At 44.0% G+C, this 24,083-nt stretch overlaps 1 long non-coding RNA gene across 1 annotated transcript; it reads left to right on the plus strand.

Moving 5' to 3' along the window:
- Positions 1-1,576: 1,576 nt before the first annotated feature.
- LOC126285427 (uncharacterized) lies at positions 1,577-19,625 on the plus strand. The gene is made up of 3 exons (XR_007551651.1): positions 1,577-1,649; positions 15,972-16,095; positions 19,312-19,625. It is a non-coding gene; the product is annotated as an uncharacterized LOC126285427 (long non-coding RNA).
- The last annotated feature ends 4,458 nt before the right edge of the window (positions 19,626-24,083 follow it).

Genomic DNA, 24,083 nt, shown 5'->3' on the forward strand with positions numbered 1-24,083 from the left:
TCGGCGGTACGTCCACCCGGCCTCCCGCATGCCCACTATACGCCCTCGCTCAAAGTCCGTCAACTGCACATACGGTTCACGTCCACGCTGTCGCGGCATGCTACCAGTGTTAAAGACTGCGATGGAGCTCCGTATGCCACGGCAAACTGGCTGACACTGACGGCGGCGGTGCACAAATGCTGCGCAGCTAGCGCCATTCGACGGCCAACACCGCGGTTCCTGGTGTGTCCACTCTGCCGTGCGTGTGATCATTGCTTGTACAGCCCTCTCGCAGTGTCCGGAGCAAGTATGGTGGGTCTGACACACCGGTGTCAATGTGTTCTTTTTTCCATTTCCAGGAGTGTATTTTCGCATTTAGAGGCGGAAGTTGGTGAATGAAATTTCGTCACACGATTCCGTGGCAACGAGAAAAGCCTTTGTTTTAATGATTTCCAATCCAAATCCTGTGTCGTATCAGTAACTCTCTCTCCCTATTTGTCGAGAATACAAATAGTGCTGCCCTTCAATAATTCTATTGACGTATTTCGTTACTCATGTCTCGTAATGGTCCCTGAACCCCAAGCAGAACTACAGAAAAACACGGACAAGTGCAGCGTAGGCAGTCTCTTTAGTGGGTCTGTTGCACCTTGCAAGTGTTCCGCTAATAAAATGTACTCTTTGGTTCGCCCTCCGCACAATATTTACTATGCGTTCTTTCCGATTTAAATTGTTCGTAATTATAATTCCTAGGTATTTAGTTATATTCGCAGCCTTTAGATTTACCTGATTTTAGTGTAACCGAAGTTTAACGGGTTCCTTTCAGAACTCATGCGGATGACATGACAATTTTCATTACTTAGAGTCAAATGTCAGTTTTCACACCATGCAGCTATCTTATCTAAATCGTTTTGCAATTACTTTTGATCTTCTGATGAGTGTACTAGACTATAAACGACAGCATACTCTGCAAACAACCTAAGGCGGTTCTTCAAATTGTCTCCTAAATCGTTTACGTAGGAAAGTAACAGCAGAGGGCCTACAGCACTCCTTGGGGAACGCCAGATATTACTTTTGTTTTAAGCAATGATTTTCCGTCACTTACTACGAATTGTGACCTCTCTGAAAGCCTGGAAGACACCCTCCACTCCTACTACTTTCTGATACAGCCAGAGGCTAAAAAGCAAGCATAATGGGCGACAAAACGCCTGAGGAATCGTTAGCGGTATAGATAATAAACAAAATTGATGTGAGCACTGATTGATAACATTTATAGCCACTGCAATTAGCTGTCATCCCACCTTTTTCATATGTGGATATTGCCTGAGAATTTTAACGGTCTAAACATAACGACGTCAGGCGGTTCGTTTCGCTTGAAGAGTTCACTCATTATCCAGATTCAGCATGTCTGTAATCACCCTTTGCCCTGTCTTATTACAGAAATAATGATTATATAAATAAGATAAATTAAAGTCGTATTGTTATTCTGTAAGAATTGATATCTTTGGATAACTATTTTATGTTGACTTCGAAATGTGCATCCTTCCTTCAGCTAAGCTGCCATCTCATCACGCCAACATTTATTTTATGTTCCAGTGGACAGAGACGAGGAAGCTTACACCAACATCGCTAACATAGTGTTCAGCTCTATCCTCCTCTTTGGAGCATGGAAGGTTAGTCCTGTACGTTAGATCAGTAGTAGTAGTAGTAGTAGTAGTAGTAGTAGTAGTATAGAATGACGCTAAATATTTAAAGAAGAAAATTTTTGCTCTGTGTCAGCTTCTGTTTCTACGTGGTAAGGATATAATTACCACACTTTCAAGACTACCGACTTCTTCTTTGAGGAACGCCAGTTTAAAACTCGTTCTTTCGACCCGAAACATACGAGAATTAAGTAACGTAAAGCTCCACTAATAAAACAAAATCTCCACCAAGTTACAGGTGTCCTTGATAACATTCTACAAAATAAGGTATAACGTTGCTATGGGCAGCAAGGAACAAAAGTGGCGAACTAAGTCATAAGTGACAGAACTGGTTCATGACTGCCACTTCTGTGGTGGGAAATAGCAATAAGTACATATCTTTTATCCGTAAACAATCCATGAACTCAATGGTAATCACAGTTTGTTAAACCTAATCTAACGATCTCTCATAAGCACTAAACTTACAGTTAAGTTTCTCTGTGAAATTTCGGAAATAACATCCGTGCTCTTTAATTGCATTTTGGAAATGAACACCTCATGGCAACTGGAAGTGGCACTAAAAGAAGCTGAAATAGGTCACCAAGTAAAACTAGAACCAAAACATGAAGGGTTAAAATCAACTGCTTTGCTTCGCCAGAGACAGATTCAGTCATCTACATCTACACCTACACCTTCATCATCGCTCTGCAAATTACCTTGCGGTGTGTGGCTTTCTGTTAATGTACAGTGTTTTGTTTCTTTCCTGTGAAGCTGTTGATTCTAGGGAAAGCTACGCTGAATTCAAAAAGAGAACAGCCATTAATTTCGTTACATAGTAATTTACTACTTACTTTGGTTGCAAACTATTGTTTCCTCCATGGCTTCACCCACATACATGTTAAACACATCTAATGAACACACCACCACCACCACCACCACCACCACCACCACCACCACCACCACCACCACCTCCTCCTCCTAATCTGTGTGTCCATCTCTTCCTCACTCTGTCTGTCCACCTTATATTCACCCCTCTATCTACTTATCTTCTGCTCCCCAAACTCACTCTCCCCATCTCCTCCACCCATTCTCACTGACAAAATTTTTCTCCTCCCTACATCTCACAATATCTTCCTCTCTCCTCTTTTTCCATCTCTGCCTCTTTGTTTTCCACCTTCTCACTAACCCTGTATACCCTCCATTTGCCTCATGCATCACCCCCTTGTATCCATCTTCTCTCTATTCATTCATCTTCCCTCTCACTCTGCCATCTGATCTCTATCCATCTTTACCTCCCCTAGCCATGCTCATCGACACCCTTAGCCCCTGCAATGCACATCAATAAAGCAGGCCGATACTACTCTCAGAACATACTTGTCATAAGGTCAGGCTACATATCGAGGGCTTGGAAATCATTTGTATGCCCTTTACGTACAGGCTCCTAAGCAAAGCAGGTCAATATAGCAGGCCGATACTACTTGGACACAACTCAACTTTCATGCAGGGCAGACTACTTGTCATGGCACAGAAACTGTTTCTCGCCCCTGTCATGCAGGTTGCGTTGCAAAACAGGTTGATATGACAGGTCGATACTGTTCACACACACACACACACACACACACACACACACACACACACACACACACACACACACACACACACACACAAGATGAACGTGGTGTAGGGATACCTACATACCGGGAGCTAGGAGAAAAACAATCCTTATTAGAGCTAAGAGGTTATAAACCTTATAATGCCCATACTCATGAGGCCTAATGTTTCTGTGTCAAATTTGGTTGAAACAGATCATGGGGTCTGGGAGGAGATCCCTGACACGTAGATAATACATACTGCTTTATATGTATAACAGAGAGATTACAGTAAGAACATTCCACTGTATTAGATACACTGCTAGTATATAGAACTGCAACATCATGCAGGCAGCTTTAGACAAAAGTGAAATGACCAATTGTACAACATGCTTGGATATGCAAATCATCAGGATTTCAGAACAACTGCACTATCCCACCTACATTCTGCATAGATGTAGAGATCGCACAGTGGGTATCTTATACATAATTCATATGAGAATCATGATTGCTATTGAGAAGCTCCTGTTATGCCTCATGTAAGTAGGAGAAATTATTACCAGCATGTGTCAGAATACCTCAGCGGCAGTATCAAGACCTATCAGGACTGCCGTCTTTCATTCTATGACGTTGCTAGTTGTGTTTGTAGCAATCCCACAACTGTCATGCGAATATGGAATCGATAGGTTCAGAAGGGTCATACTCAATCTTACGGAGGATTTATTGGCCCCACATGACTAGCTGCTGAGAAGACATTCACATGGACCTCCCAGCCACGCAGGATCTTACAGCCATGAAACATACCTCAGATAATGACATGGGCTTGTCTGCAGCAAGATGAGTATCCACACAGACTATGCGACAATGTCTGGAGCACTGCAGACTGTCAACATAGTGGCCATAGATGAAATTTCCCTTGATGTGCCAAAGCAAGAAGAGCTGTGCAATTGTGGGTTGCCTAACAACAAATCTGGAGTCAGAAGAGGCGCTACCATATTTCTTGTTTTCAGACAAGTCCCCTTCTGTGTACAGCATCACGACAGACGTACCTGACTTGTGGAGAGACTGAGGAGGAAGAGGGTTATTAGATTACATTTCTGCATTATACATGCCTAGCACCTAGTGTCATTGTATGATATGCAGTTGAGTACAAAATATCATAAATCTAGTTGCGTAAGAAGTAATTTGGACAGCCACAGTTACATCTCTAACTTGTAAAGGTTCGTGGGTGTGCTTTATCTTTGAGGACATGGTGGCCTTATCTTTCAACAAGATAACCTAAGATCAAATGTTGTCTCCACTCTCGTGATCAATTTCTGGTCACGGGTTGCTGAAAGAATAGCATCCCACCAGTCGCCAGTAACTAACATGATACAGTCTAGGATAGAGATGAAGCAGCATGAAACGATGTACCAGTAATTGTCATCGAAGCTCATTTTGACTAGTTACCCAATCGGGTCAGAGCCATTGTTGCTGATAATGGTGACAGTTCTGTACCCTTTTACTCCCAAACATCTAGAAAATCGTATCATGTATTCTTCCTACTACACTGTATAAGCACAATAAGGAAAATTTCATTATTTTCTATCCTTTCTGGTGTCGCAGTTTTAATGGCCAGTAACATATAAACAGTGGTCTAACTTTTAACGTTATGGAACGAGTAATTATCGTAAAACTTGGCCACTGTCAAAAGTAAATTACTGAAGCAAACTAAAATAAATTAATCTGTACGTGTACTGTTCCTGAAACTGACATTTATTTATACACTGTACAATCACATTAATTTGCTCGCTTGCCAAAAGACTGAAAAACCAACTTGCAGCCTGGGCCATCCCGAATGCAGGAAGAGAGTCAATGAAGTTCTGGAAGGTACAGACAGGGATGCGGAGCCATGCATTGCTGTGTCCAGCTGAGCTAGGTCTTCAGGTTTTTCAGTTGAGGATCCACAGAGCGTACAGCCTGATAGAGGCAGTCACACAGATTCTCAGCTGGGGAGTTTGGTGTTCAGGGGAGTATAGTGAACTCATTCTGGTGGTCTCCAAACCACACACGTTCTCTGCCAACGGTGTGACACGTTGCAGTCTCTTGCTGGTAGTTGTCATGGAGCTGAGGAAAAAACACATAGGGGTGGATCTGGTCCCACAATGATAGATACATACGTGTGTTAATCAATTGGGACTCCCAGAATGACGGGATAATCCTGAATCATAACACTCCCTTCTCCAGCTACAACCCTTCCGACGATTGTTGCAGCATGTTTGCTTTCAGACGTTTCACACCAATGGAGCATAAAATGAGATTTATCTAAACAGGTCGCCTTTCGGCACTTAGTGGGCATCCATTTGTGGTATCGTCGCGCCAATTCCAACATTTGTCGCCGATGGGCAGAAGTCAATATGGGATTATGAGCCAGGTGCCTGCTACAGATGCCTATACGCAGCAGTGTTCACTGAGTGGTGATTGAGGGACACAGTTGGTAGCCTCTTACTTTTGTGTGGGTTGTTAGTTGGTTGAAGAGTTGCACATCTATGCGCCTGTACACCTCTCCGCAGCTGTATGTCACCCCTGTCATCTATGGCCCATGGTGCACTGCAGTTGCTTTGGCGCCAGTTTTGGCTAGCGCTTTTTTGGCATGCACGGTATGCTTTAAGCATGGCTACACGCAAATAGTTTACACACTTACCTGCCGCCAGTTGTGAAATTCAGATTCGATTCATACTGCGCATAATAAAAGATCATGGCCAGAGGTGTAATGTGGTAAAGCACCAAGGTGCACTTCTCAGCCGTTGTCGAGAAAATTGACAGTTAAAAGAAACCGTTGCGGTGAAATACTCTCTACGATTAATTATTTTCTGCAGCGTCGTGGCGCAGCGGTAAGCGCTGGGGTTCGTAATCCGAAGGTTTTGTATGAATTGCTTATGCATGTTGGTGAGGCCGGATCGCTCTCCAATTGTACCTCCTCCATTTTTACGTTTTTTTAACATGGTGTACCAAAGCTCTCCCGTCCGCATTGATTTTCGACGATGTTATAAGTTGCGATAGAGACCGCATCTACCTTCTTTCGAAGTTAGCAGGCAACTACAACACTGTTATGCGGCAGCTCGTTTTGACCCATTCAATATCTGTCCTTCAAGCGTAAGGAGCGAGTAACGGAGTTTATATTTCATACCTGCCGCAGCAAATTTGTGTTCGTGGGGTCTCTATTCTAATTCGAACGTTTGACTTACGCTACACGTATTCGTTTCGGAATATCGCTTCCACGTCTTCCGTTAACTATACGTGGTTAACATTATAAAGACAATTAATAACATTTGTGAAATACAACTTTCTTTGCGGAAAACATAATGATGTTCGAAGTCGCCAGTTTTTCCACGACGAACCACTTTCAACAACTTATTGTATGCATAATTGTTGCAACTGATTGTCGGGAATTATATATATTTGAATTACAAAAAACAAATACTTAAAAAAGGTTGACTGGGGCGAGATTCGTTCCGGCGACCTTCGGATTACGAACACGAGCAGTTACCGCTGCGCCACGACGCTGTAGAAAATTATTAATCGTAGAGAATATTTCACAGCATCGGTTTCTTTTATCTGTCGATTTTCTCGACAACGGCTGAGAAATGCATCTTGTTGCTTTGCCACATTACACCTCTGGCCATGGGCTTTTATTATGCGCAGTATGAATCGAATCTGAATTTCACAATTGGCGGCCTCCCCTTGTTAGCGATTTCAGAAACCCTTGCACCCTTGGCCTGAAAGGCATCGATCATGCCCTTCAGGATGGCAGATAAATCGCTCCATCACTGCAATATGAGGTTGTAGCCTCCCAAGAGATAAATTACCTATGCCAAGTGTAACCCCCCCCCCCCCCCCCAACAGCTTTATTCCGTAACCTCACAATAAAAGGGTGACTAGCCTCTCAATAAAAATGTGACTCACATATGACCTTTCAACAGAAATCTCGCTGACTGTGAATCTAAACTGGTAAATCTGGACGTCAGCAATGCAGCGTCATGGCCCTGAAAAATCATTCTTAATAAACCGAAAATTCTTACCTCATTGATGTCGCAGGATAACGCGTTTAGGGTGTATCTCCTCCTATAAGGAATTTTTCTGGCGCAGCCCAGAGCAATGCTGGTCATTAGATTTTGTTATGTATGAAAAACAACTCCTTTTCTTTACTATAAACGGCATGAATGTGTCGCCCTAACCGCCGTCTGCTTCACGTCTGCTGTGCAGCGAGCTACCTTAATTTAAGTATTATCTGTATTTTTCTTACTTGTCACTTCTTCTTCTGCGTGTTTTTGCTTTTAGGAAGCTTTAATAGTAGAGTGCTATTAAGTGTTCCATAGATCTCGTGTTTGTTTTGAATACAGTCAGAGAGTCCCTTTAGTCAGCCATGGTGCTAGTAGTGCTAGTGTTTGTTTTCAATACCGTCCAGAGACAGGTAGTGCTATTTTCCTTGTTTCTACAAGAAGTGGTTAGCAATCACAGTTTAGTCAATAATCAACCGCCTTTAGTGAATTAGCAGTCTAGTTAAAAGTTGATTAACACTCTATAGTAAATTGATTTCTTAGGATGGATAGGATGTGTGGCTGTTGTGTACGGACGCAGGAGGAGCTGGCCACTCTTCGCGAACAGCTGAGCGTGTTGATGGCCGCGGTCAGCCGTCTTCAGGCTGCTGCCTCGGATTTTAGCGGCAGTGGGGAGTCTGGTGCGTCGCATGGTGCACCCCAGGTGTTAGATGCTTCACCCACTGTCCCTGCTGTCGAGACATCTTCGCGGGTACCGGGCGCGGTTGGGCCACCCTCTCCCCAAGGGGAGTGGCGGGTTCAGCGGCGTTCGCGGCGCACGAGGCGGAGGGTCAATGTGGAGGCTGGCCGTGTGGCATCGCCCGCTCTGCCTGTGAGAGGAAATGTGGCTGCTCCCTCAGCAAGGTCCGAGCACGCACACAGGGGGAGGGGTTTATTAGTTATTGGGAGCTCCAACGTTAGGCGGGTGATGGAGCCCCTTAGGGAAATAGCGGAAAGGTCGGGGAAGAAGGCCAGTGTTCAATCTGTCTGCTTGCCGGGGGGTCTCATCCGAGATGTGGAGGAGGCCCTACCGGCGGCGATAGAGAGCACTGGGTGCACCCGACTGCAAATTGTTGCTCATGTCGGCACCAATGACTCTTGCCGTCTGGGTTCAGAGGTCATCCTCAGTTCGTACAGGCAGTTAGCGGAGTTGGTGAAGGTGGAAAGCCTCGCTCGCGGGGTGGAATCAGAGCTAACTATTTGTAGTATCGTTCCGAGAACCGATAGCGGTCCTCTGGTTTGGAGCCGAGTGGAAGGCTTAAACCAGAGGCTCAGACGATTCTGCGGAGAGCTGGGGAGCAAATTTCTCGACCTCCGCTATCGGGTGGAGAAATGTAGGGTCCCCCTGAATAGGTCAGGCGTGCACTACACGCCGGAAGCGGCTACGAGGGTAGCGGAGTACGTGTGGAGTGCACATGGGGTTTTTTTAGGTTAGAGAAGTCCCTCCCTAGGCCCGACAAGACGCCTCCTGAGACGCAGCAAGGCAGGAGTAGGCAAAATGTAACAGGGAATAACAATATTAATGTGCTAATAGTAAACTGCAGGAGCGTCTATAGAAAGGTCCCAGAACTGCTCTCATTAATTAACGGTCACAACGCCCATATAGTACTAGGAACAGAAAGTTGGCTGAAACCAGACGTAAACAGTAATGAAATCCTAAACTCAGATTGGAATGTATACCGCAGAGACAGGCTGGACAGTGAAGGGGGAGGCGTGTTTATAGCGATAAGAAGTGCAATAGTATCGAAGGAAATTGACGGAGATTCGAATTGTGAAATGATTTGGGTGAAGGTCACGGTTAAAGCAGGCTCAGACATGGTAATTGTATGTCTCTATAGGCCCCCGGTCTCAGCAGCTGTTGTGGCTCAGCACCTGAAGAATAATTTGGAAAATATTTCGAGTAGATTTCCCCGCCATGTTATAGTTCTGGGTGAAGATTTTAATTTGCCGGATATAGACTGGGAGACTCAAACGTTCATAACGGGTGGCAGGGACAAAGAATCCAGTGAAATATTTTTAAGTGCTTTATCTGAAAACTACCTTGAGCAGTTAAACAGAAAACCGACTCGTGGCGATAATATATTAGACCGTCTGGTGACAAACAGACCCGAACTATTTGAATCAGTTAATGCAGAACAGGGAATCAGCGATCATAAAGCGGTTACTGCATCGATGATTTCAGCCGTAAATAGAAATATTAAAAAAGGTAGGAAGATTTTTCTGTTTAGCAAAAGTGACAAAAAGCAGATTACAGAGTACCTGACGGCTCAACACAAAACTTTTGTCTCAAGTGCAGATAGTGTTGAGGATCAGTGGACAAAGTTCAAAACCATGGTACAATATGCGTTAGATGAGTATGTGCCAAGCAAGATCGTAAGAGATGGAAAAGAGCCACCGTGGTACAACAACCGAGTTAGAAAACTGCTGCGGAAGCAAAGGGAACTTCACAGCAAACATGAACATAGCCAAAGCCTTGCAGACAAACAAAAATTACGCGAAGCGAAATGTAGTGTGAGGAGGGCTATGCAAGAGGCTTTCAATGAATTCGAAAGTAAAGTTCTATGTACTGACTTGGCAGAAAATCCTAAGAAATTTTGGTCATATGTCAAAGCGGTAGGTGGATCAAAACAAAATGTCCAGACACTCTGTGACCAAAATGGTACTGAAACAGAGGATGACAGACTAAAGGCCGAAATACTAAATGTCTTCTTCCAAAGCTGTTTCACAGAGGAAGACTGCACTGTATTTCCTTCTCTAGATTGTCGCACAGATGACAAAATGGTAGATATCGAAGTAGACGACAGAGGGATAGAGAAACAATTAAAATCGCTCAAAAGAGGAAAGGCCGCTGGTCCTGATGGGATACCAGTTCGATTTTATACAGAGTACGCAAAGGAACTTGCCCCCCTTCTTGCAGCGGTGTACCGTAGGTCTCTAGAAGAGCGAAGCGTTCCAAAGGATTGGAAAAGGGCACAGGTCATCCCCGTTCTCAAGAAGGGACGTCGAAAAGATGTGCAGAACTATAGACCTATATCTCTAACGTCGATCAGTTGTAGAATTTTGGAACACGTATTATGTTCGAGTATAATGTCTTTTCTGGAGACTAGAAATCTACTCTGTAGGAATCAACATGGGTTTCGAAAAAGACGATCGTGTGAAACCCAGCTCGCGCTATTCGTCCACGAGACTCAGAGGGCCATTGGCACGGGTTCACAGGTAGATGCCGTGTTTCTTGACTTCCGTAAGGCGTTTGACACAGTTCTCCACAGTCGTTTAATGAACAAAGTAAGAGCATACGGACTATCAGATCAATTGTGTGATTGGATTGAGGAGTTCCTAGATAACAGAACGCAGCACGTCATTCTCAATGGAGAGAAGTCTTCCGAAGTAAGAGTGATTTCAGGTGTGCCGCAGGGGAGTGTCATAGGACCGTTGCTATTCACAATATACATAAATGACCTGGTGGATGACATCGGAAGTTCACTGAGGCTTTTTGCAGATGATGCTGTGGTGTATCGAGAGGTTGCAACAATGGAAAATTGTACTGAAATGCAGGAGGATCTGCAGCGAATTGACGCATGGTGCACGGAATGGCAATTGAATCTCAATGTAGCGAAGTGTCATGTGATGCGAATACATAGAAAGATAGATCCCTTATCGTTTAGCTACAAAATAGCAGGTCAGCAACTGGAAGCAGTTAATTCCATAAATTATCTGGGAGTACGCATTAGGAGTGATTTAAAATGGAATGATCATATAAAGTTGCTCGTCGGTAAAGCAGATGCCAGACTGAGATTCATTGGAAGAATCCTAAGGAAATGCAATCCGACAACAAAGGAAGTAGGTTACAGTACGCTTGTTCGCCCACTGCTTGAATACTGCTGAGTGGTGTGGGATCCGTACCAGATAGCGTCGATGGAGGAGTAGAGAAGATCCAACGGAGAGCAGCGCGCTTCGTTACAGGATCATTTAGTAATCGCGAAAGCGTTACGGAGATGATAGATAAACTCCAGTGGAAGACTCTGCAGGAAAGACGCTCAGTAGCTCGGTACGGGCTTTTGTTAAAGTTTCGAGAACATACCTTCACCGAAGAGTCAAGCAGTATATTGCTCCCTCCTACGTATATCTCGCGAAGAGACCATGAGGATAAAATCAGAGAGATTAGAGCCCACACAGAAGCATACCGACAATCCTTCTTTCCACGTACAATACGAGACTGGAATAGAAGGGAGAACCGATAGAGGTACTCAGGGTACCCTCCGCCACACACCGTCAGGTGGCTTGCGGAGTACGGATGTAGATGTAGATGAATATGGATAGGAGAAATTAGTAAAAACTTTAAATCCAGATGAGTGACTGTCAAAAGTCAACTTTATAAGAAAGACTATTATTTTAAGATTTTTTGAAAACATTCACATGGGACTTTGCTATAACAATAGTGCAAAAATCAGTTGTAGCAATTAACATATGCGCGCGGCAATAAATAACAATAATATTTTGCTTTTACCCTATACTACGTCGCTCAGGCACCGCCATCGTTCTCCACGACTGGCCTCCGTAGTTCCATAACTCTACTGCTCTTCTCGAGCTACAAAAACATCACTACTGGACTGCATTGTCCGAACTCCCGGACACAAGTGCTCTCTGTAACCTGTACAACTCCACAACTGCTCTCTACGAGCTACCTGATCCAACAGCCCGACTGCGAGCTACTACCCTTACTGCTGCCGACACTGCTCTCTCGTCTGCGATTCTATTGTAGCTTACATATCGCAGGCAGCGCGTGGGCAATCCATCGAAGTTAATCTACTCGAGTGCGCTAGCTATAAATTCCTTAGTCATGGACCTCTTACAACGTCTACACTGTTGTCTGCGTCCCCCCAAACACACTTCATATGTCCTCCACCCCTAGTGCTGCTACCTGCCGCCTGCGAATGGTTATTGCACACTGTCGTCAAAAATACAGGGTTATTACAAATGATTGAAACAATTTCACAGCTCTACAATAACTTTATTATTTGACATATTTTCACAATGCTTTGCACACACATACAAAAACTCAAAAAGTTTTTTTAGGCATTCACAAATGTTCGATATGTGCCCCTTTAGTGATTCGGCAGACATCAAGCCGATAATCAAGTTCTTCCCACACTCGGCGCAGCATGTCCCCATCAATGAGTTCCACCACGACCGATCCATCGATTTTCCAACCTCCTGTTTCAGAAATGCCGAACATCATGATGGAAGTGCGGTGGAGCACCATCCTGTTGAACGATGAAGTCGGCGCTGTCGGTCTCCAGTTGTGGCACGAGCCAATTTTCCAGCATGTAAAGATACACGTGTCCTGTAACGTTTTTTTTTCGCAGAAGCAAAAGGGGCCGTAAACATTTAACCGTGAGATTCCACAAAACACGTTAACTTTTGTTGAATTGCGAATTTGCTGCAAGGATGCGTGAGGATTCTCTGCCGCCCAGATTCGCACATTGTGTCTGTTCACTTCACCATTAAGAAAAAAATGTTGCTCCATCACTAAAAACAAGTTTCGCACTGAACGCATCCTCTTCCATGAGCTGTTGCAACCGCGCCGAAAATTCAAAGCATTTGACTATGTCATCGAGTGTCAGGGCTTGTAGCAAATGTAAACGGTAAGGCTTCTGCTTTAGCCTTTTCCGTAAGATTTTCCAAACCGTCGGCTGTGGTACGTTTAGCTCCCTGCTTGCTTTATTCGTCGGCTTCCGCGGGCTACGCGTGAAGCTTGCCCGCACGCGTTTAACCGTTTCTTCGCTCACTACAGGCCGACCCGTTGATTTCCCCTTACAGAGGCATCCAGAAGCTTTAAACTGCGCGTTCCATCGCTGAATGGAGTTAGTAGTTGGTGGATCTTTGTTGAACTTCGTCCTGAAGTGTCGTTGCACTGTTATGACTGACTGATGTGAGTGCATTTCAAGCACGACATATGCTTTCTCGGCTCCTGTCGCCATTTTGTCTCACTGCGCTCTCGAGCGCTCTGGCGGCAGAAACCTGAAGTGCGGCTTCAACCGAACAAAACTTTATGAGTTTTTCTACGTATCTGTAGTGTGTCGTGACCATATGTCAGTGATGGAGCTACAGTGAATTTATGAAATCGCTTCAATCATTTGTAATAGCCCTGTAGGTGGTGACGACATGAGTGTCATTGGAGCTTTTACATCGTAAGCAGCTGTATTGGATGCGCATACCTACTAGCAATATGAATACCCCCGTCTGATGACAAATCATGCCACGAACTGAAAGCATTACGGATGCCCCATCCGACATCCACACGTCTCGTGGAGATTGGTCTCAGCTGGACACACTTACCAGTCAAGTGCTCAACAGGATTGAAGTCAGGCGAGTTGGGAGTGTCACAAGCAACCAGATGGGTATGGAGTATGGCCAACAGTCGCGAAATGATATGTTGGTGCGATGATGTGCTGAAGGTACAGCTCGCCTGTAGAATGCTGTGTGCGAATGAACCATAGCCGCGCGGGATTAGCCGAGCGGTCTCAGGCGTTGCGGTCATGGACCGTGCACCTGGTCCCGGCGGAGGTTCGAGTCCTCCCTCGGGCATGGGTGTGTGTGTGTGTGTGTGTGTGTGTGTGTGTGTGTGTGTGTGTGTGTGTCCTTAGGATAATTTAGGTTATGTGGTGTGTAAGCTTAGGGACTGATGACCTTGGCAGTTAAGTCCCATAAGGTTTCACATTTGAACATTGAACCATAGCATAGATTGGACGGTAGATTACTGCATCATTTGCTGGCGAGAGGCGATGGTGGATATAGGGGGGCCATGTATCAATCCAAGCAAACATCCCTCACACCGGATCACTAACACCATCTGGGTGAACAGTGTCCATTACTCATATCCTCACATATTCTTCGACGTATTCTTATTCTGCCATCAGTGAATACCAACGTGTTCCACGACATATCTCTCAAGGGCGCCATTTTTGGTCAAATGTTTGAATGGAGTGAAAAAAAGATTCCCTGCCCAGAAATTATACAACGGAAAATAGGCAAACGAAGAATATGAAATGGAGAAATAGTATATCGAAATGATCAGGGTAAGGTCTAGTTTCACAAAATTAATTTTACTGCTTATAAGTAAACAATTAAGAAAAATTTAATTGCTGATTTGAGGGAAACGTGAACTAGGTCATGACCAACTACCGATAGCTGTGTAAATGAAGTGCCAAAAACTTCTTGTCAAAAAATTACTTTTTCAACGCCTAGCTATTTTGTGCATACGAAGCTTTATTCGTGTAGAAACCATGGATCGTTCCTTTCATGTTCAAGCACATAGCGGTGTCACATACCAAGAAAAAGTAGATGCACTTGCAAAGGAAGCAGTATCGACAGGTATTCATTTAAATATAATATTTTTGCATACAGGATTTTATAACGTTATCAAATCTGGCAATTCCCAGTAGCAAGAAGACTGGAACTCATCATGCCAGTTACAGCACAGTACCTATAGAGCAGCAGGAGACAAGATCCACACCAAACCCTGTTTCTACAAAACCAACTGCAACCGAAGAAGCATCCCCGGTTTGAACAGGATGAGACTAAACCACGGGAATTTTTCAAGCCATTCACACCACCTTCGTCCACGTGACATACCCTCCTGCGACTGAGCTAATGAAGCAGTTGCCAATGTGGAACACCACCTATTGGCTGGTCCCCTATTAAGGATTCAGCATGAAGTGCTAATGAAGAATCTGATACCTCTCTCTATGTCCAGTATACTCTCATAGGGTCAGGAGTTGCTGCCATCTATAGCCTAGATATGAAAATATATTAATGTATTTAGTGCTTGGTCATAACAAGTGCTGTAGACATACATAACAATACTGTAAAATCTATAAAGTAAAAATTGTACTAGTAATCTTTCTGATATGACACGACATGTCAGCAATAATGGTTCTAAAACGTGGATGCACACATTCACTGTTATTATCTGACCTATTCAGTACCTTAAATAATCTTGTTATCTACGGTTGACTAACAAGTTAACTACCTTTTTTACTCATTTTTGTTTTTTTCCTAACGAGTTTTCGACTCATTGGTTCGTCTTCAGGGAACAATTGACTAGTGCCCGCAAGAGCCGCTAGTTGTTTGGTAACCAAACATTACAAGCAAAGATATCATCCAAGTGGACACAATTTTGTGGACCAAACTTTTTTTACGTTGTAAATTACACTTCACACAATGGATAATATTAAACGCAATTAATAAGTAAAATACATAGTATTATAGGTTATGTCGTTACGATCCTATAGTTTTTGTGGCCGTGATGTTGGTTTACGTTGGTTTACGTTGTGTGGCAAGTATGTTTTGCATCTTGTTATTCTCGGTATGTATTTTTTGTAAATGTGTAGACCTTTCCGCCCCCCCCCTCTCTCTCTCCCTCCCCCCCCCCCCCCCCCCCACACACACACACGTGGATGAAAGTTGTATGGTGTAAATGCCGACAATCAAGGAAGGATCAATAAACTAAAGCAAAGCTGAATCCCTGGCTTACGTCCTTTTTAATCCGACCACTTCCATTTTGGTCTTCCATTCATAGCATTTACAATGTTACCCATATCGTGCAACCTGACCGGCGATAACTGTAAGTGCCGACTTCGCAGGAAAGCTGGTGGCTGTTGCTTTACGCTACCCCGTGGTTGCTCCTACAAATCCTCCGCTGCACGGCGCCAGCATATGATGATGAAGACGACATCACGCAAAGGATCAAAGCTTTCATTGTGCTCTGTGAGTCCTATTCAACTTAATTATTTCGTAAGCAATAGATGCTATCACCAAAGCATAGCTTGAATTTCGCTGCATTGTTCTTCATTGTTACTTCACCTTTCTTATTCTAGGACGATCCTGTCCTTAATAGCAAGCATTTAGTTCGACTTTACTGTAAAAGATGTAAGGACAGTAAATTATGATAACGGAGACAAACCGTAGACGGAGATGAGATGTGAGATACAATACCGCGAGAAGAATTCGACACAGCACTGAATGATCAAAGTCGAAGCAAGCTCCCTGGAGTGCATGACATTTCCTCAGAATTATCGTGATCCTTGGGAGAGCCAGCCATGACAAAACTATTTTCTCTGGTATGCAAGTTACATGACATGTTCCTAATGCACTCAGACTTCAAGAAGAATACATTCATTCCTATTCCAAAGAAGGCAGATGCTAACAGGTGTATTGACGAATGCTACGTTTAATACGTCACTGTGAGGAAATACTGACAAAATTATTTACACGGCTACTAGGGTAGTCAATGCACTGCCCATTCTGTCAGAACATCTGCCTAGTAAGCAGGAAACTAGGGTTTGAATCCCGGTCGGGCACAAATATTCAACTTACCCCACCGATTTCAATCATTGCCTCCTGGCAGTTAACGTGGTTAAATGCTGTGTGTATTTACAACGGATAGGATAAACTGGTAATGGCGACCTCAGGAAAGATCAGTTTGGGTTCCAGAGCTGTGTAGGAAAATGTGAAGGTATACTGCCTACATAGTTTTCCTTAGGAAGATAGGTCGAAGAAGAGCAAAACTACTTCTGTATTATTGGTGCATTTAGGGAAACCTTTTGAAAATGTTGAGTAGAATACATTCTTTGAAATTCTGAAGGTAGCCGGAGTAAATGACAAGGCGCCAAACGCTATTTTACAACATGTACAAAACAAACTGCAGTTTTAAGAGTCTAAGGACATAAGAGGGAAGCAGTAGTTGATAATGGAAAGAGAGGTGGTTATGGCCTCTTACCGGCGTTATTTAATCTGCACATCGAGCAAGCAGCAAAGGAAACCAAGTGAGATTTGAAAAGGTAATTAAGGTTCACGAACAAGAATTTAAAACGATCGCGTTTACCAATGGCGCTGTAATTGCATCAGAGGCGACAAAGGACTTTGAAGAGTGTTGCACAGCATGGATAGTGTCTAGTACAAAGTTTATGATGAACATCCATAAAAGTAAATCATGAGTCATGGTTTGTAGTCAAGGCAAATCAAAACATAGTGAGGGATTTGGACTAGCAAGATATTAACATGAGTAGATGAGATTTGTTATCTGGGCAGTAAAATGGTTGATGATGGCCAAAGTGAAGACGGTACAAAATTTAGACGGCCTCAAAGCTTCCCAGAAGTGCTCTGACGCAGCCATCGGCCAAAGAATATTTTTGGGGTATTGGTATGACTAGTTAGTAGAAACTCTTATAAACATTTCACTATTTCTTTGAGCATTTCCTAAAATTAACTTTATCACTACTGGTCATTAAAATTTGCTACACCACGAAGATGACGTGCTACAGACGCCAAATTTAACGGACATGAAGAAGATGCTGTGATATGCAAATGATTAGCTTTTCAGAGCATTCACACTAGGTTGGCGCCGGTGGCGACACCTACAATGTCGTGACATGAGGAAATTTTCCAACCGATTTCTCATACACAAACGTTGCCTGGTGAAACGTCGTTGTGATGCCTCGTGTGAGGAGAAGAAATGCGTACCACCACGTATCTGACTTTGATAAAGGTCGGATTGTAGCCTATCGATATTGCAGTTCATCGTATCGCGACAATGCTGCTCACGTTGGTCGAGATCCAATGACTGTTAGCATAATATGGACTCGGTGGTTTCAGGAGGGTAATACGGAACGCCGTGCTAGATCCGAATGGCCTCGTATCACTAGCAGTCGAGATGACAGGCATCTTATCCTCATGGCTGTAACGGATCGTGCAGCCACGTCTCTATCCCTGACTCAACAGATGGGGACGTTTGCAAGACAACATTCGTTATCGTCATACTGGCGTATCACCCGGCGTGATGGTATGGGTTGCCATTGGTTACACGTCTCTGTCACCTCTTGTTCGCATTGACGGCACTTTGAACAATGGATTTTTTATTTCAGATGTGTTACGACCCGTGGCTCTACCCTTCATTCGATCCCTGCAAAACCCTACATTTCAGCAGGTTAATGGACGACCGTATGTTGCAGATCCTGTACGGGCCTTTCTCGATACAGAAAATGTTCGACTGCTGCCGTCGCCAGCACATTCTTCAGATCTCTCACCAATTAAAAACGTCTCGTCACAATACGCCAGTCACTACTCTTGATGAACTGTGGTATCGTGTTGAAGCTGCATGGGCAGCTGTACCTGTACACGCCATCCAAGCTCTGTTTTATTACGACCAGAGGTGGTTGTTTTGGATACTGATTTCTCAGGGTATATGCACCCAAACTGCGTGAAAATGTGATCACATGTCAGTTCTAGTATAATATATTTGTCCAATGAATACCCGTTTATCATCTGCATTTCTTCTTGGTGTAGCAATTTTAATGGCCAGTAATGCATTTAAAAACAATGTAATCACTGGTGCTCACAGTCAATAACATGGCAAGTATCAATAAAGTGCACTTCTCTTCTGTAGCATTTCGTTCAGAGTTGTAATGGGCATCTTCAGAGATATGGTGTTCCTATGACTTTCACTTGTAATTTGGCCCATCTAGCAACCAACCATTAGAGGAGTATGTAAGCTTTTTCCTGAAGGTACATTAGTGCCATTCAGGCTTATGGTTGTTATTTGGAGCAAGCTACAATGAAACACCAGACAAACAGATCTGCATCTCATCCCTGAGTTGCCATATGGAGCCGCACCATGCACCTTCAGGGGTCTGATGTTCCTCTGAGTTGTTGGTTGTTATTTGGCCCAAATAAAGGATTTGTTCCCTTCTTTTGGTGAATTCTTGTTTGGCCCTGACAGACAAAAACTAGGGCTCAAGAGACCGGCAGCAGTACCAGCTGCAACATCTGGAATAAGATCACACCTTTTGGTTCAATGAATATCAGCTCACTAAGCTCCTTGCTGTGTCCATGCATGTCGTGTGTGTGTTATACTCTAGAGACAGCAAACAGTGGCGAAGCGCACGAGCTCTGCAGCCTACCTGATCTGTGCACTTGTGTTCACAGGCGTGCGACAAGCCATTCTGATCCTGACGATCCTCTACTGGTGGGAGATGGGCAAGGCAGCCCACTGACGCTTGGGCATCGCAGCTCATGTCGCTCGCCTCACCGTCATCTCCTTCCTTGTATCTGATAAATTTCCCCAGATGCGTAATGGTAATTTTTGATTCCAAGTCTCTGTATTCTTCATAAATTGGCGATAAAATGTTCACACTTTAAATACTCGCTGACTGGATTAGGGAGACGCTGCTCCGAACGCTTGGCGAATTGATTATTTCGATATGGAGTGTCATAGTAGTATTAAAAAAAAAAAAGAAAAGCATTGCACTGGTCGAAAGTGGCAACAGAGACAGAACGAAAGGTCTCAGTGCACTAGATGCAATCACATCACCTGAGCCAACACCGATGCAGGCTTCATCCAGATACACATTCCGCTAAGGCACTGGTGCAACATCTCAGCAGCATATCGACAAGCTATTACGTCAATCATTCGTTTGATATTTTACTTGAGCAGTTACCTCAACCCCTCCACCCGTCGAACTTAAATGACACTGCCATTTGCGACTGAAGTGACCAAGGAAAAGGAAACGTTAACTTTTTTTTTTTAAGGAACAGGAAAGACATGTGAAGGACAAAAAACGAAACGCAATCTGAAGCATGTACAGTAACCAAGCTGTAATTACTAGTCGAAGGACATTAAAGGGAAGGTGTAACCGAGAAGTAATTGTGACAGCGTTGTAGCCTCTCCTCAATTTTATTTAAACTGTATAATGAGCACGCTGTAAAGGAAGCAAATGAGGTATTTGGAAATGGAATTAAACTTCAAGCAGAAGAGGTACAAGATTTTAATGATTGCCGAAGAAATTTTAATTGTCAGAGACGGTAAAGGACTTTGAAGTGGAGCTGAACGGAATGCATAGCTCTTGAGATACAGATTGTAAGACGGACACTAACAAAAATAAAACAGGGATAGTGACACGTAAAAGAATGAAACCAGGCGATACTGAGGGAATTACGAAGGGTGTTCAGTAACTGATGCAACATATTGTTTTTCTGAACGGAAGTTAGTTTTCTTCAGGATATCACTACACCACTCTTTTGGATACAAAATCCTATTTTTCAAGGTAATCTCCGTTCGATACGACGGCCTAAGGTCACCTTACTGGAGAGGGAGGGAGAGGGGGTGGGGAGGGCTGTCTGACCAAATGGTACCACTCTACTGGTCGACATCGGAGCCATCATCTTGCTGCACCCATTACCTTCCAATCAACACCTACGGCTGCCTGCGGGGCCGAACTCGTTGTTCTTTACGGTTTGTTACACGGCTAAGAATCCAGCGGGCACACACCTTCGAGCAGCCCGACTGGTGCAGGTGTGTGTCAGCACTACCAACAGAGGCACTCAGTTGAGCAGCGAGATGTCGTCTCCGATCAGTCGAACTCCTGGAACGAGTGTCCAAACGTTCTGACGTTGCAGAACTCACAGTGAATTAAAAAGAAAATGACTTTCTCACACTATCGATTAGGACACTAATCTGGGTGGTTTTAAATGAATAAAAATTAAGTTATGGGACACTAATATGGGGTGCATCCACCCTTCCAGCGAGTCGTCTGTATGCATGTTGAGGAATGCCAACGAATTATTTCTCAAGAGCCGGTACCAGAGATGAAAGCGATGTTGGACGCAGGGGTCTGTAGCGAAGTCAGCATTCTGACTCATCTCACTGGATTCAGACCGGTCCACTTGAGGAATGTTGTTGTTGTTGTTGTTGTTGTTGTTGTTGTGGTGGTGGTGGTGGTGGTGGTGGTCTTCAGTCCTGAGACTGGTTTGATGCAGCTCTCCATGCTACTCTATCCTGTGCAAGCTTCTTCATCTCCCAGTACCTACTGCAACCTACATCCTTCTGAATCTGCTTAGTGTATTCATTTCTTAGTCTCCCTCTATGATTTTTACCCTCCATGCTGCCCTCCAGTACTAAATTGGTGATCCCTTGATGCCTCAGAACATGTCCCACCAACCGATCCCTTCTTCTGGTCAAGTTGTGCCACAAACTTCTCTTCTCCCCAATCCTATTTAACACCTCCTCATTAGTTAAGTGATCTACCCATCTAAACTCCAGCATTCTTCTGTAGCGCCACATTTCGAAAGCTTGTATTCTCTTCTTGTCCAAACTATTTATCGTCCATGTTTCACTTCCATACATGGCTACACACCATACTAATACTGTCAGAAACGACTTCCTGACACTTAAATCTATACTCGATGTTAACAAATTTCTCTTCTTCAGAAACGCTTTCCTTGCCATTGCCAGTCTACATTTTATATCTTCTCTACTTCGACCATCATCAGTTATTTTGCTCCCCAAATAACAAAACTGCTTTACTATTTTAAGTGTCATTTCCTAATCTAATTCCCTCAGCATCACCCGATTTAATTCGGCTACATTCCACGATCCTCGTTTTGCTTTTGTTGATGTTCATCTTATATCCTCCTTTCAAGACACTATCCATTCCGTTCAGCTGCTCTTCCAAGTCCTTTGCTGTCTCTGACAGAATTACACTGTCAGGCAAATGCCGGGATGGTTCCTCTGAAAGGGCACGTCCGACTTCCTTCCCCATCCTTCCCTAATCCGATGAGACTGATGACCACGCTGTCTGGTCTCCTTCCCCAAGCAACCAACCAACCAATTACAATGTCATCGGCGAACCTCAAAGTTTTTATTTCTTCTCCATGGATTTTAATACCTACTCCGAATTTTTCTTTTGTTTCCTGTACTGCTTGCTCAATATACAGATTGAATAACATCGGGGAGAGACTACAACCCTGTCTTACCCCCTTCCCGACCACTGCTTCACTTTCATGCCCCTCGACTCTTATGACTGCCATCTGGTTTCTGTACAAATTGTAAATAGCCTTTCGCTCCCCATATTTTACCCCTGCCACCTTCAGAATTTGAAAGAGAGTATTCCAGTCAACATTGTCAAAAGCTTTCTCTAAGTCTACAAATGCTAGAAACGTAGGTTTGCCCTTCCTTTATCTAGCTTCTAAGATAACTCGTAGGGTCAGTATTGCCTCACGTGTTCCAACATTTCTACGGAATCCAAACTGATCTTCCCCGAGGTCGGCTTCTACTAGTTTTTCCATTCGTCTGTAAAGAATTCGTGTTAGTATTTTTCAGCTGTGACTTATTAAACTGATAGTTCGGTAAGTTTCACATTTGTCAACACCTGCTTTCTTTGGGATTGGAATTCTTATATTCTTCTTGAAGTTTGAGGGTATTTCGCCTGTCTCATACATCTTGCTCACCAGATGGTAGAGTTTTGTCAAAACCTGCTCTCCCAAGGCCGTCAATACTTCCAATGGAATGTTGTCTACTCCCGGGGCCTTGTTTCGACTCAGGTCTTTCAGTGCTCTGTCAAACTCTTCACGCAGTATCGTATCTCCCATGTCATCTTCATCTACATCCTCTTCCATTTCCATGTTGTTGTCCTCAGGAATGTTACTTTGTCCTCAGGAATGTTACTTTGTCCTCAGGAATGTTACTTTGTCCTCAGGAATGTTACTTTGTCCTCAGGAATGTTACTTTGTCCTCAGGAATGTTACTTTGTCCTCAGGAATGTTACTTTGTCCTCAGGAATGTTACTTTGTCCTCAGGAATGTTACTTTGTCCTCAGGAATGTTACTTTGTCCTCAGGAATGTTACTTTGTCCTCAGGAATGTTATTGTCCACAAAATATTTTGTCACAGATGCTGTTTTATGACATGGTACACTGCCATGCTGTTACAGTCATCGTCTCCGAACCGCTCCTCTTCTGCTCGCAGCAAACAATGCCGTAAAATGTCCTCATATACTTCCACAATGTGCGCAATAAAGTGAGCACACACTACCCTCGGAAAACGCTCCCACACCGTAACACAACCTTCTCTAAAATTCACTGTTGGCACTACACATGGTGGCAGGTAACACTCTCGAGGCATTCACCAAACGCAAGCTATTCCACCGGTTTGCCCTAGAGTACTGAAGCCTTTCTTTTAATTATTTTTTTTTCACTCCCCAGGTACAGTCATTGTGCTAGCTGCTGGACTTCTGGCAGTACCTTTAAAACTTCAGAGTGATTGCTTTCGGAGATTCCAAGTGACTTTTTACAACCACATTCCTCAATACTCGACACTTCGCCTCGGTCAGTACATAAGGTCTGTCTTGTCACGGTTTAGCTATGGTTGTTCCTTCACGTTACCGCTTTAGACTTGGGAAGCTTTATAAGGATTAATATCTTCCTGACTGTTTTGTTGCTCAGCTGACATCGAATGAGTAGTCCACGTTTGAAGTCACTGACCTCTCTGCTTTTAACTACTTCTCGACTGACAACGTAAACTGCTGCCTCCTTTCATGATGACAGGTGCGGCTCTCGTCGCAGCTGGTCACATACAGTGATTAAATGAGCGGTTTATTGTGTATCGAACCGTGGACCTAGAAACGAAGGAGACTTCGTCCCGCCGTAGAGCTCAGAGGTTCACAACCCCAAAGCAGGTCACAGCTGTCCACTCACCCACCGCTGCACCACACCCAAACCACGGTTACTGTGCGGTTCGGCCCCCGGTGAACCCCCGCCCCCTCCTCCCCTCGTGAACGTCTCATACCAAACGAGTGTAAAACCAAATGTTTGCGTGGTACAGTATTTATGGTGTACGCAAAAATCAGGAATGTATTTGATTGTCCAGATATACGAGGGCTGTCCAGAAAGTAAGTTACGATTGATCGCGAAATGAAAATCACA

This window comes from Schistocerca gregaria, chromosome 8 (genome assembly GCF_023897955.1).
Source record: "Schistocerca gregaria isolate iqSchGreg1 chromosome 8, iqSchGreg1.2, whole genome shotgun sequence".
NCBI classification, from domain to species: domain Eukaryota; kingdom Metazoa; phylum Arthropoda; class Insecta; order Orthoptera; family Acrididae; genus Schistocerca; species Schistocerca gregaria.